Source organism: Corvus hawaiiensis, chromosome 21 (assembly GCF_020740725.1).
Source record: "Corvus hawaiiensis isolate bCorHaw1 chromosome 21, bCorHaw1.pri.cur, whole genome shotgun sequence".
Classification (NCBI taxonomy): Eukaryota; Metazoa; Chordata; class Aves; order Passeriformes; family Corvidae; genus Corvus; species Corvus hawaiiensis.
In genome coordinates, this window is record NC_063233.1 from 1523361 (window position 1) to 1537338 (window position 13978).

Sequence of the window (13978 nt, forward strand, 5' to 3'; positions counted from 1 at the left end):
TGTTCAGAGAGGTTTTTCTTTTTTATGAGCTACAAATCAGACCAAGCTACACTAACAGAGAGATCCTTGTAAAGTTCACTCCCAGCAGTGCCACCATAGGAGCATATCAGAATTCCAGCAACTCTGGTCAATAGTGTTATATATCCCTTGAACCACTAAGGACATTAAGCAAACACATTGAAGAGACAAGAAAAGATTCCAGTTATCCTGAGCTTCCCACTCTCTGACCACAAAACCACACTCTCGCATCAAATGGGGAATGCAACTCAAGGGACATTTTAATCCTACACCCCTATTCTAATTAATAATCCTATTTTATCAATATTTGATGGAGCTGTTATTGTGTTTGCTCTGACCATTTCACTTTTCAGAGAATGCTCTGAATTATGCAGCTTGATAGAAGTGCAAGAGCAATGTACTCCTTTTGATGTAGTACAGATTGGAAACATGGCACGTCCTTTCCTAAGGCAGTGCCTCTGCAGAAGGTCCTGCTTCAGGAGCAGCCTATGGGATGGACTGGCAGCTGTAACATCTGCAACTGAGCGTCAGCTGATGCACAGAGATCTGTTGACTCAGCCTTAATGACCCCTCCCCATTGTGGCCCACCATTGGATGGGAAAGAAAATAAACTCATATCCTGAAAACCAAACCACAGCAGAGACAATGTTGAGCACAACAGAGCCCAATCATTATGTATGCTGGCACAGAGACTAACAGTTAATAAGGAACAAAACCAATAATGACAAGAAAAACTCACAATTTTTTGTGAAGTGTTGAGGAGAAGGAAGCAGACTACCCAGTGCTAAACACAACAGACATGCCTGGCCCTCACCACAAACCTTCACGAATGTCATGCAGTCTCACTCAGATGAGTATCTGACCAGGGCTGCTGTTGCAATTGCATTTCCACGGGGTTGGGAGGTTAGTGCTGCTCCCCAACTCCTCAGCAGCGCCATCTACAAAAGTGTCCTCCCCCTCTGCTCTGCCTCTGCAAACACAGGAACTGCCCCAACACCTGCCTCGACATGAGCAGCAATATGAACCCAGCAACTGCAAGTGCTTCAACTAAAGTCAATTGCTTAGGGAAAGGCAGCTCAAAAACAATTACATGCTGCTACAGGAAAAGTAAAACCTTCCACAATCCACACCACACTCTTTAAGGATCCCCTTTGGGAAACAGAATACTCCAAATTCTCCATCAGTGCAGAATCGTTAAGATCAGACCCTGCTGCTGAAGAACTGAGACACAGAGAACGGCACTACAAACCCATGGATACAGAAAGGGGTTTTCTGTACGTTCCTCACACTCGCAGTTTCTCCATCCTGTACCTTCCACCTGCAAGTGCATTTTCTCAGTCCTTGTTTCTCTAGAGCACAAGTGTTCCCAAAGCAGAGGTAGGGACTGAAGTATGGAAACACATTGGCAAGCTCTCACTTCCCTGTCATATTGCACATTTTCCCAGTTTCAGTTTTTTACTGCATTATACAATGTCGGTATCATAAATACAAGTATCAATTAATATACCATGAAGGAGCAGAGAAGCAGATTAATTCATCCCAGTTCAAAGGCTGGGAATAGTGGCTATTCATGGGACAACAGGTAGCAGTCAGAGCGCCAGGAGAAGCCAGACAGACCCCTAATTACTGCGTGACTTCTACACTTAGCATCTGACTCAAAAGCCCAAAGAAGCAATTAAAGACAGCCGGCAGTTACAGTAGGCTTTGGTTCATGCCAATGGAGAAGCTGCTCCTAGGGAGCTCTGTCCTTCCACATTCCAGCAAGTTGTGATGGTCACAAGATTGTCAAAGGTCAGAAAAACTATGGAGAGAGGGAATAAATCCTGAATAACAGCTGTTCAGTGAGTCAAAACCACTGGATCATGCAAGCTTTGAGGGAAATTTTATGCATCTGTTCTGTCTTAGAGAGAAGAAAAGACGTGATGGCATTATTTTTTCACAGCAATGATACAAGCACAGAACAGCAAACAGATGGAGGTGTCATAACAAAGTGTGAAACACAAAAAAGAATAAAGTGAGACCCTCTGCTTGAGATGCTTGTGCTGTGAAATCCTGTCTGTAGCGACCTGTCAGAAAAATGCCTCAATTACTACAGGCTGGGATAAGCACAGGTACTTAACCTCAGAGACAGAGGGTCTGACACCCCCAAGGATGGGCTGGGGATCCACACCATGGAGCAGGGCAGGTCCTGGCATGGGGCAGGGTGAGGGCTACAGCAGTACCACAGCAGACCCATGGCTTGGTGCTGGAAGCAGCCCTGGAATTAAACTGTTTGCAGGAGCATTCATGTAAATTCTGAGTAGTGGGGCTCTTGAGAGGTGCCAAGTGGCAGAATAATGCTTTGGGTTGTTTGCTTCCAAGAGGAGAAAAAAAAAAGGAAAGCACAGAACAAAAGCATCCCATATGTGGAAGGAACTAAATGTTACCGAGATAAAATGGAAAATGTTTAACATAGACTATCACTGACAATGTATCCCCATCACTACACATGCAAACAAGGTTTACCTGAGCAGTATGGCCCTTGAAGGACACTGTTTCATCTATAAAAGGTTTGGAGATGTTACAACTTAGTCTTTTTACCAGGAGATACTTTATTAAAATTGCTGTAAACAGTAACTTGTTCTAGCAAAGAAGAGGCTCCTCTTCCCACGAGCTTAAAAGGATGTTAGCCTTCAATTCTGTTTTTGAAGAATGTTTCAGATATTGATTTCTACCTCATACTCAACATAAGTTATGTTTTCTTCACAGTTCTGGTGCTCAGAGCAGAAAGCAACAACGTTTTCCTGAATCTCTAAACAGATCTCTTTTAACACCATGTTCTCTGCACAGATTTTCCCAATACTTCTCCATTCCATAACCCAGCAGCCGTAGCAAACCAAAGTATTTGGCAATACTGAATTACTCAAAGAAATCTGAGCCTTCTCTCTGTTCATAGGTCTCCCTCAGGGCCCTGAGTGGGTTGCAATAGCACAGACAGTTGCTCTAAATAGCTTGGATCCAAACACTCTACTCGATGGTGATTAAATATATAAAATGTTACACATCCAATATTTGAAGTGCAAAGGCCCAGGGCACCTCAGCAGTGCTTTCCACACAGAGCAATTATAGCACTGGAAGTACTGGAAATACCATCATGTGATCCAGTCACAAACTACTGATCTAAAGAGAAGGAATCTAGAACAGAAAGGAACAGTGAGAAAGTTCAAGATGTATAATTGATGTTTTCCCTTTTAATTCCATGTGTAAGCCAGTCTTTGTTGCAGACCTGTATGAGAAAAGAGATGTTATACACACTCAGCTGCCACACAGACACTACTCCTAGGAAGTACAACAGTCTAGGCCATTCAAGGCAGAGATTTTTTGCTGTTACTGTGACATCTGTACCCTTCAAAAGTTAGGGTTTTTTACTTTGAAAAGGCTGTACTTTACAAAGATGTTGCCAACAGAGGAAGTGAATATCTGACACTGCAAATTAGTTAGACTTTGTCATATATTTGTACTTTTTTCTAATGGAATACTAATCCTGACAGTTGGCACTGATTAGTATTTTGGAAGTGGTTCTCAGGAGCTGCTGACTCACTGGGCCATGGTCCCCACTGTTTCAACAAACTACAGAAACAGGCAAAGCAAAAGGACAGACATGGCAAAACCCATCTATGGCTCATCAAGTAATTTAAATACATGAAAGTAAGTGTGGCTTTATAGTCCTTCAATTATGCATTGCATCTGAATTATGTATGGAGCAGAGGCACGCAGGAATTCTGGTGGAAGGAAGCAGCACAGTGCACTAGCGCTTCCTCCCCAGGATAAGACAGGACTGTGCTCTGCACCAGGCTCTCTCCAGTTTAATGGAAGCCTGTCTTTCGCAGACATTTTGCATACCCATTCTCACGGCAAGGAGTTGTTTCATCCAGCTCAGCAATCCCCTGCTGCCCCCTCAGAGGAGCACATTTCCATTGCTGGTGAGCAAATACTTCCCCTAGATCCTGCTGTGCTCTTAGTGAGCCCAAGTACTCTTCAAGAATAATGTAATCCATAGGTACTTTAAACCTCTAAAACCTAACTTACTTAATGTCAAGTGTTTAAATACATCATGCCTCTCATATCAGTCAGTGGCTTTGTAATGTATTGCATTTGTCTAATCTGCAGTTTTACCATTCTGTTGACTGTAATGATTGTTTTTGCTACTCTAATTCAGTATTTACACCTTCACCATTTTTGTGAGGGACAGATATTAATTGCCTCTTATAATGCCATATAATCTGGCCGTAAGGTCCCTTGGAAAAAAAAGTCAACTTTAATCATTATATCATCATACCATTACCATTACTAACCATTATCCCAAGTTCTGCCATTGCTACCTGTAGTGGATCTATAATGAATGTGCACATACACAAATCATGCATGAATACAAAAACTCCATGTTCAGTCCTTAATTCCATACTCTTCTCTCCATTTACTTTTGTTTTCTATATACTATTTTTCACTTTAAATGCACAGTTGTGTATTACACATGAATAAATACAGACTATTTAGAGAAGTGATAGTGGATAAAGGATTAATCCTCTGAGACAGTTTTACAGGTTGGTCTGTCCTTATGCATTTCCATAGCCAGACATCAACAAAGAACATCTCTCCACCTCCACCCTACCTCCTCCTTAGACTGTACCTTGCACTGGGCAAAACACTAAACCCTGCTCCCTGAAGCAAGTTTCATGCAGAAAACAGACACTGTCAACTTCAGATACAGCCCCACATACAAACTGACATTTGGTTTATGCTGGGAAAACTTCTGAAACTCCAGGCGTGATTTTGCAGAAGGAATATTTGTGCTTTTGTCTTTCCCTGAGGCACAATGACCTTCCCTTGAGCGGGAGCAGCGCAGCTCTGCAGCCAGCCCCGGCCCGGCACTGAGCTGCAGCTGCCACGCGGTGGCAGAGGTTGGGTACCGTCACCACAGCGCCGCTTCCTAGGAATGCACCGAGAACGCTTATTCTCTGCTCAAGGTGACTCTCAAGATGATTTCGTGCCTCCTCATTAATTACTATACGTATTTATAGACAAATTAAGAATTCAAACAAGCGTTTATACAATTAATCGCTTCGAGTTCTAGTGGAATAAACAGTATCAAACCAATTCATCAGCTTGGGGGCTTATGACAATTTAACACAATTTCATTTTTTTCTGTTCCCTCTCTGGTATCATGTCTCACACAAGAGTTAAAATGCCAAACACCAGCAGAGTTCTTTGTAACAGAAGAAGCATAAGGAGTTCTGAACCATCAACTATTTGCTTCAACTCACCATGAAGAGAAAATTGATTTGATGCAATAATCAAGTTAGGCTTGCTTCTACACCCCTCTCCCAAAGACATTGTGTCTAATCTTTAAGTATTCAGCTGATAATTCAATTACCAGCTTACTGAGAGCCACTACAAAAACACTGTATGCTACTCACTGCAGTTTGGATCATGTGAATGTACAGTATTCCACACAAGGTGCTTCTGCTTTGTGAGACCTTGCCATCCTCCCACTTCAGAGGAAGCTGCATATTTTATCCTTTAAAGATGCTACAACAGCTATGACTCCATATAGCACATTCTCTGTATTTTTAGATCACACCAGGCCAACCAAACCCCTTTTCCCCTCTCTGCCACACCATTCATGAATCCGCTAATAATGCAGCACAGCTTTGTTCTGCCCTCAGTATTCTAGCCTTGCCTTCACACAGTTTGGCCCATTTCCTTTAATCAAACCCTGTACACTCTTCTGCTTTTCAAGTAATTAAGCACTCGAGCTGTGCTAATGCATCTTTTCATTTGCAGTTCTCCCTGGGTTTGCTCCATGCAGCACAGCACCCAGCTTTAAGCCAGGTGTGCAATGTCCTGGGCAGGGCTGGGGGAGCAGCCCCAGCCCCACACATCGAGCCCTTCCTGCCGAGCACAGCCCCGGCACTGAGAGCCCCAGAGAGGCCCCTGCCGTGACAATGCCAGGGACTGGCACGGTGCTTAATGAGCCACACACCACGGCCCTGCCACACTGACAGGCTGGCACTGGTGCTTGTGGAGGTTTTTTAACCCCAAATTTCCATCACCTTTCTAATCGTAAAGCACCTGAACTAATCAAGAGTCAGCTCTGAGAAAACAGGATGAATGATTTAAAGCACTTTTGCAAAAAGAAAACAAAAACCAAACACATGGATGCCTTTCAAGGCCAGCATGACAAATCTTCTGCATAGAAAAAAAAAATTGAGAAGATCACACTACACTTGCTTAGGAATCATTTTGCCTTTACAGGATCTGAATAGGAATATTCATGCTGTGTTCTAATAAAAATGGACGTGGAACTACAAAGTGAGAAAAGAGCAATTTGCAGGATAGAGCTCACTCACAAATTGCAGGAACAGGTCACAATGAAGAATCTTCTGCTGTCAGTCCTTTCCAAGTTTCAGACTTCTGCAGAAACAAAACAGAAGATCCAATAAATTAAAATGTTTGTGAATTTTTAAAAAGCCTATAATCCCATCCTAGGTACTTCTACTCTTCCCCTTTAAATTTTGCACAGAACACTGTTTTTGTAGCTGCCAGTTCTGTGACCTTGCTGGAAGTGGCCAAGCCAGAGATCAATTAGTGAGCACAGAAGAGAGGAGCAGCTTTGCCTTCATCGCGCTGTCCCTTGGGAGGAGGGCAGATCGTTATCCAGCAGGAGTGCTAGCACAGGTTGGGACTAACTGAAGATGCACAGTGCAGCAAAACCAAAAGGAAATGGGAGAATCTCTTTTTTCCTTTGGCTGTCACATTTTACATTTCCCCATAATTTAAAAATACTTTAATTTTCCAGTTAACAAAACCTTGTTACACTAAACGGTATCTACAACAAACACACCATGCTGGCTTCAAACACATAAATTATGAAGCAAGCCCTCTAAACCCTCAGGAAATCCCCACTGTCCCCCATTTCAGAGCCAGGACAAACTAAAGCACAGAAGAATTTAGAGATTTTAGTGTTACACACTACAAACCACAGTGACAGAGAAGGCTAAAAGTCCCAGCAGCTGAGCTTCCAGGTCCCTAGCAAAGGGCCTCAACTGCTGAATGCCTTCAGAACACAACTGGGGGGCTTTCCACTAAGGACACAACTGCTGCCTGATATACAGCTGTGCTCTCAGGACTGCATGAACCCCAGCTCTTCAGTATTTAAATGAGTACATAAATATTTCACATAAAACTTAGCCTAAAATAAGCCACCTGCCTGGTTACTACAGCATTACTGCAGTCTGTCTGCTTGCCTTAATTTGCGGGCAACTATAATTCTGCTTGTGAGACACACTATTCCTTAAGCCCTCCCAGAAAAAAACCTGAGAGCTCAATTGTCCTTAAATAAGTAATTAGAACAGCTGAAATAATTTAGGCCATCAGAGAACAAGAAGGATAAATAAAAAGTTATAGCTCTGTGAACACTTGCATCTAATAGAATTTTTGCATTTATTTAACTGATAGAAAGGCTGAACACCAGAGCATGAGGCAGAACTGCTGCACAGCTTCTGTAACAGGAAAGCCGAATAGGATGGCACTACATGCCCACATTAAAATTATTTGGCAGGTTAATTAAAACAAAAAAAGCCAACCAGGATACAAGATACACCAACAGTGCTCAACTTCCCACTCCTAATGCAAGCAAACTTAGAGCAAAGATTTGACAGGAAGCTTCTAATTTAAGGCAGGAAGCCAAGAAAACATTCTGTGTAAAGAGGCATTTCTACACTCACAGGTGTGCTACACTAAACATGGGAAAGTACATGTAAAATATACTCTCCCCAAAATACAGGTACAATTCTGTTCAAATGCTTAATCTGACCATTTTGGACTTGCATTGGGGCGAGTAGACCCTGGGAGATCCTTTACTGGTAAATGCTCATCACAAGGATAACTACTTGTCCAAACATTTGGGCTGTCCAGGAAACCATCTTTACAGACTGGGCTCAATTTTCCCTTCAAGAGAAATCTGATACACTTCAAAATTGATAGTCAGCATTGCAGTCTCCATACCTCCTACGACACAGGCATCCAAATCTTTCTCAGTGTTTCAGCAGACACACAGCTCATTTGCTAGTCACAGCTCACTGACATCTCCAGCTACTAAATATCCACATTTAGATAACATTTTGGCATATCAAAGTTGATGAAATTTTGAAGTACATGCCTAAAGTCTGGAATATGACTTGTATCTGCTGCAGATCTGTTTTCCATTTATCACATTATGTGACAAAACTAGTTAGCTCAGCAGCAGCTCCATGGGTACACAGAGTAAAGAGTCTCAAATATGGAAAGGTTACTTCTAGTTTGTGCAGTGTGAGGGGACAGCACATCATCACGGAGGAGATGAAGCAGACTGCAAAGAGTCCTCAGTGCTGGTCAACACCCATTTGTCACATGCAGGGTACAGTGTACTGACCTTCTCTATCTGCTCTGGAGCTTCAGCCACTTGGAGATGAACCAACAAGAGGCTGACAATCTGCTCCGAGCCACGTTCTTTGTTGGGTTTGAGTACTGGCACACTCAGGAAACACTCTCACCAGCTTCAGCAAGGTCAGTTTTATCCCAAGGGTACAGCTTGGGAGCAGTTTCCAAATGCCATTGAATTCTGGCTCTAATATCACAAAATTTTTGATGAAGTTATAACGCTACTTCATTATAACCAAAATTCTCATTATAGCAAGATTTGTAGACCGCATTTCTGACCACAGTTCAAAGTGAGACAATTACAGTTATTCCTAAGAGTTCTCCACTGTCTGTTGATGAAAAATTAATCTTGGTAAAGCTTTTTTTTAAAAAGATTATTATAACTGCTGCTAGCTGCACTCAGACAAACTCTGATTCAAGTTCTAGGCTTCAGGGTCATTGATAGACACTCAGCTACTGCTGCCACCAAAAAAATACTGATTACCAAGACAGAAACAGATATGGGAAGGAGAAAACATGCAGTTAAAAAACCAAAGAGGGAAGAAACCAAACCCACTGAAAACAAAAAAATTTCATACCAGAAACAGACTGAAAACAGAAAGGAAATTAGCATTTAGGAATGAAAAAGCCTATTCACTGTTGATGTTAAATACAACACCCGGGGAGAGAGAAGCTGGGTTTATTTTTGATAGCAGCATAAACATTAAGGATAAGCCAAAAGCATTTAGAAAATATGGGTGCAGTACAAAGGCTCATGTGATGAGAGCTGTTTTGCTTTTAATCTTGACCTGGAAAACCTCTTGTATGACAGAGCCTCTTTTCAGTGGAGTCAGTCCTGCCTAGTTGCTCTGCCTATTAGTGATAAAAAGGCCACCCAAGTTGTTTCTGCTTTGGAACGATGGCAGGTTTTCAATCTTAAACTTCAAAGCAAAAGAAAAAAAACCCACCCTAACATATCTGTCTAAGGACCTGGACCAAACTCCTGTCATCCCTTATCTGGTCCAATCACACTCTTCCCTAAAACAACAATCCTTACAACTGTATCTCTGTTTTTCTAGAAAGGACGTACATATACCCCCAAATATTTATCTACTTGCCACTGATATAAATGGAAATACTTATCTCATCTTGATATGAGATAAACATATACCATGTCCTACCCACAAATGGAAAAAAGAGCTCATTTCCAAATTGATTCAGCATGTCTGCAAGCCCAGTAACACAGAAGTGCAAACCATATCAACCACAATCATTGGGAGTGCTCAGCAATCAGAGAATCCCATCTCAAATGTGTATTACAAAGACTGAAAACTGTGAAGCTCTGTGGAGTTCAGTCCTGCTTTAGATGTCTGTTCACACAGTCCAGGCGTGTCCAGAGAGCAGAGCTGCAGACCAGTGCTTGGTCTTTGCAACTTCACCCTCCTAAATTGCGTGCGTAACTTGTTGCATATGATACTGCCAGCCCCATGGGCTCAGTGACAACGGACCCTAGAACTTTCTTTCTGCCCCTTTTCCCCCACAGCCCACACAGCAGAGATGCCCTGCAAACAGCTGCTGTCCTCCATTCCCGTGAGCACAACAGGCAAAAGCACTTTCATCCACAACAAAAATGTTGAAGTCCAGATGAAGTACCAACACTCCACGTTGATATGTCATGTTACAGATCAGGACACTTCACATGACCACTTAGGGCATCACCTTAATTAGAAACTGTAATTAAATGCCCAGTGAAGGTTGGTAATATCATTTGCTTCCAGGCCTTCTTATTTCACGAGGAATGCTCTGTTGGCTCAGATCAATTCTCCCATGGAGCCTGGTTCTGTCCCTCAAAGCTATGTTTACTGCTATGAGTTTTGTCATGGCCACCAGAAGAAAAGTTTTACATATTCAGCAGTTGCCAGATGGGGTGAGAACACAACCAGAGCACTGAGGGCAGCACTACACAACAACCGAGCTGTCAGGAATGCCGAGCTGCGCTGCACTCTGTCCTAAACAGTACCTATTAGAATAAGATTAAAGCACTTGTGTTTACAAATGGGTCAGGAAGCTGCTGGCCTGCAGGTCACTACAGACACTGCCCTCGGGCTGGCTCTGGCCAAAGCAGGTAAGTGTGGGATGGTGTGACAGGGCCACACCACGGGGGCTGGCAGGTGAGTGCTGCCTTGCTTGAGAGCAATTCACGCGCTGGTTTAAGGAACACTCTGTACCACAACTCTGCAAAGCTGAGACACCTCAAACAAGAAAGTGAAATCAGAAAATTAACAAGTAGAGCACCACATATTGAGACATGCATTCTTTTTTTTAACCTAGACCTTTGTTGTTTTTAATAATTGATATAAAGTAACAGATGACTCACTAATTGCACTTCTAAATTGTAACCCAACCTGGAATCAATCACACATGGCATAACTTCTATTCTTATTCGAAGCTAAATCCACCACAGTGCCTGCAGTAGCCTCTCTAATAATTGCATTAGTCATAACCTGAAAGTATTTCCCATTTCCTTAGTTCCAGTTTTGCTTGCTTTTCAAGCTGATCCTCATCCCTGTCGCTTAAAAGATCTCTGAAATGTTACCCTGCAGAGCCTGCTCTGGGACTTGAGGAGCTCTGTGCAACATTTCGTGGTGTGAATCCTCCTCTCCTGGTGACTAATTTTCCTCCAGTACTATTTTATCTCCTTTGCTCTAGCTCAAAGTCAGAGAATCATTCAGGGTTGCAACAGATATTAGCAAGCACTGTGTAAAACTTGGTAAAGAGCTAGGTACACAAATGACTCCCAGCATAAATCATATCATCTTCTGTTTTGCAGCATAAATTCTCAATTTTCAAGTATCCTCTACACTGGACACTTACCTGCTTGATTCTCTCCCTTCTATGCCTGAGAGACACTTTAAAATAAAAATTAATACAGGTCTTCTAAGCATTTTTCAAAATAAAACTCTTTGCTATATCAATCTTATGAGACTAATTTCCCATGTAAACACAGCTTTTGCTATGAAGATTTTTAAAAGACATGCACAGAAAGTTATTTTTTGCAATTCAAAGTCTGTCCTCGGCTATCTTTGCACAAATCCCATTAACTTTAGGATATGTCTAAAGGCAGGATTTGAAACCCATAAAGAACTGGGTCACTGGACAATGGTAAGTCTCAAACAGAGATTTCTAACACGAAAAAAAATCCCTCTTCCCTGGGGCACTACATGAGCATTCCCACTTGTCTGTAAACAACACCAAACACTTGAAATTTGACAGGCTGCATTTCATCCTTGCTCACTTAGGGGTTTCCCCTGTCCTGTAGCTAATGGCCACTTAGTCCTTAGTGTAGCATTTGGGGCTGACACCACATCCCTCAGTGCCCATCCCATGGGGCTGCCCCACTGCACAGCTCAGCACCTGCCTCACTCCAACCTTAACACTGGCACCCACCAGCAACGTCTTGTAGAGGGCCCCTTGTTTGTCTCAGGGATGCAGGTGACATTCAAGAACACATGACAATGTCTGAACTATTTCTATGAAAAAATCTGTAGGAAACACACATTATTTCCATTGTCGTTATACATTTTAAAAAATAATTTTTTCTATGCCAGTATTTTGTCCCAAGAAAGAGCACAGTTATCATTAATTACTTCAACTTTCATCAAGGTAACTCTTAATTCCATGTTGCTTTTGGCACAGTTCAATCCCCATACTTTATTGACTATACTTAGAGCTATAAATTCAATTTTCTTCCTTTTTATTCCACGAAGCCTAAAGACAGATGTTAACTTCTTTTCCAAGCCTCAGATGTTCTTTTCCTTGTTAAATGTATATCCTTGTACTGCAGTGCCAAAGCTCTTCCAATCCCCTGTACTCTAAATTAATCCATCAATCCCCTTTCCTCTGTGTTTCTGCCCTTGGCAAATCATTAGCCCAAGGGAGAACTCAACAGAAAAATTCAAGATTTCACTCAGACCACAGCTGAAAACATTTCTTCTACCTCTGCAATAACTTCATTACCTGAGGTGCCATCTCTTGCAGATTTTTCCCTCCTCACTACGTTTCCAGCTGCCCTGCACAGCCATTCATTTCACTGGGATGGGAAGCTGCCCCTTCCCATCCTGCCATCCCCCCCAGCATCCTTTCTCCAGGCTGTATGTGTGCTGTGTCTCTATTTGATGCAATCAATATCAAATAAAACCGTTCTCACACTGAGTCCTTGGACCAGTCCTTGATTTCCAGCTATTATCTTCTGCCTCTTTTCAAGGCCCACACTAATATTTTAAGGTCACACAGGAGATTTGGATAAATTCATTCATTGCTTTGAAATCTCTCAATTTGAGACATGAAAGCAGTAACTGAGATTCCTCATATTTGTTTCTCCTTTCAATCCTCAAACAGGACAAGATAAAAGTCTGTTACAAAGGCAGAGCAATGTCTGACTGTTCAGAACCAGGGTGACACTTCAGCCACAGGCTTGCAAAGCAGTATACAAAATGTAAGTCTAATTGGAACAAGGTGGACCTCTTCCTACATGTAAAGTTATTAATGCACACGTGCTTTCTACTTCCACTCTAACGCTGAAGTCACTCTTTTGAATGAAAGTTACTGTTTCACTTCAGCACCACAAATCTCCTGATCCTACAGCCTTTGGCCAAAGTCCCCTCAGGGGCTGCTTCAGCACAGCACGTTGTGTACTGATTATTTTGGAATAGAGCTCCCCAGTCAGCAGTCTTTCATCTTCACAGCCTGTATAAAATCAGTTTTGAAAAGTATAAAAAGTGATATTGAATACGATTGCCATGCATTTGCATGCTGAAAGCTGAGTTCGAAAAGGCACTTAACCTAGAAAATCTGGCAGAAATTTTGAAGCACTCAAGTGACTATATTGGCCATTGAAGTGTTGGAGCACATGGAATGCTGAAGGATTATGAAGTTCTATAACTGTTCTATGTAACACACATACAAAGAAGAAAGAAAATCCCGTCAGACTCAACTCTCTCCTCATACCTAAAGGTTCTGCTTGTCAGGGCTGCTCTGGAGTGCGATGAACATCAGCTTCGGGAGCTCTCTCCACCTCCACTGCAGTGCCCATCTACAACAGCCACCTGTCTGGGACTGGGAAGAATTATTGCAGGGAGCTTAAAACTAAACCCATTAGTCTTGATTTCTAGAAGAGAAAGGTGGAAATCATTGACCACCACACTCCTTGTGGAGCCCAACCTGCCCAAACACAGCATGAAGATGCCTTGATTTGTCCTCAGCCACTGAGGAGCCAACAAGGAGCTCAACCGCTCACATGGAATCCCTATTCCCCAACTCAATTTAGGAACCTGCTCTTTCTGCACTGCTTCGGATTTGGCAGCGGGATATTAATCCCACCAAGGCCGCGCGCTGCGTGAGGGGCCGAGGCCCTGCCGCACCCCTGCCCTGGCCCCCTCCCCTCAGCCCTACCCCCGGGCCCGCCCGGCGCCCCCCTCAGCCGGCGGGGCCGAGGCTGCCGGCGCTATTCACGCTCGTGGCC

At 42.8% G+C, this 13978-nt stretch overlaps 1 protein-coding gene across 3 annotated transcripts in view; it reads right to left on the minus strand.

Moving 5' to 3' along the window:
* CRB2 (crumbs cell polarity complex component 2) overlaps positions 1-13978 on the minus strand; it is a 57477-nt gene that overhangs the window by 43253 nt on the left and 246 nt on the right. The window contains exons 1-2 of one of the 3 annotated variants that reach the window (XM_048325594.1): positions 13465-13859; positions 6408-6471 (exon numbers count right to left, since the gene is read on the minus strand). The gene's annotated coding sequence lies outside the window, so the exon portion shown is untranslated. Of the gene's footprint in view, positions 1-6407; positions 6472-13464; positions 13860-13978 lie in introns of those variants that run through there. The other 2 variants (XM_048325595.1, XM_048325597.1) reach the window with 2 other exon arrangements.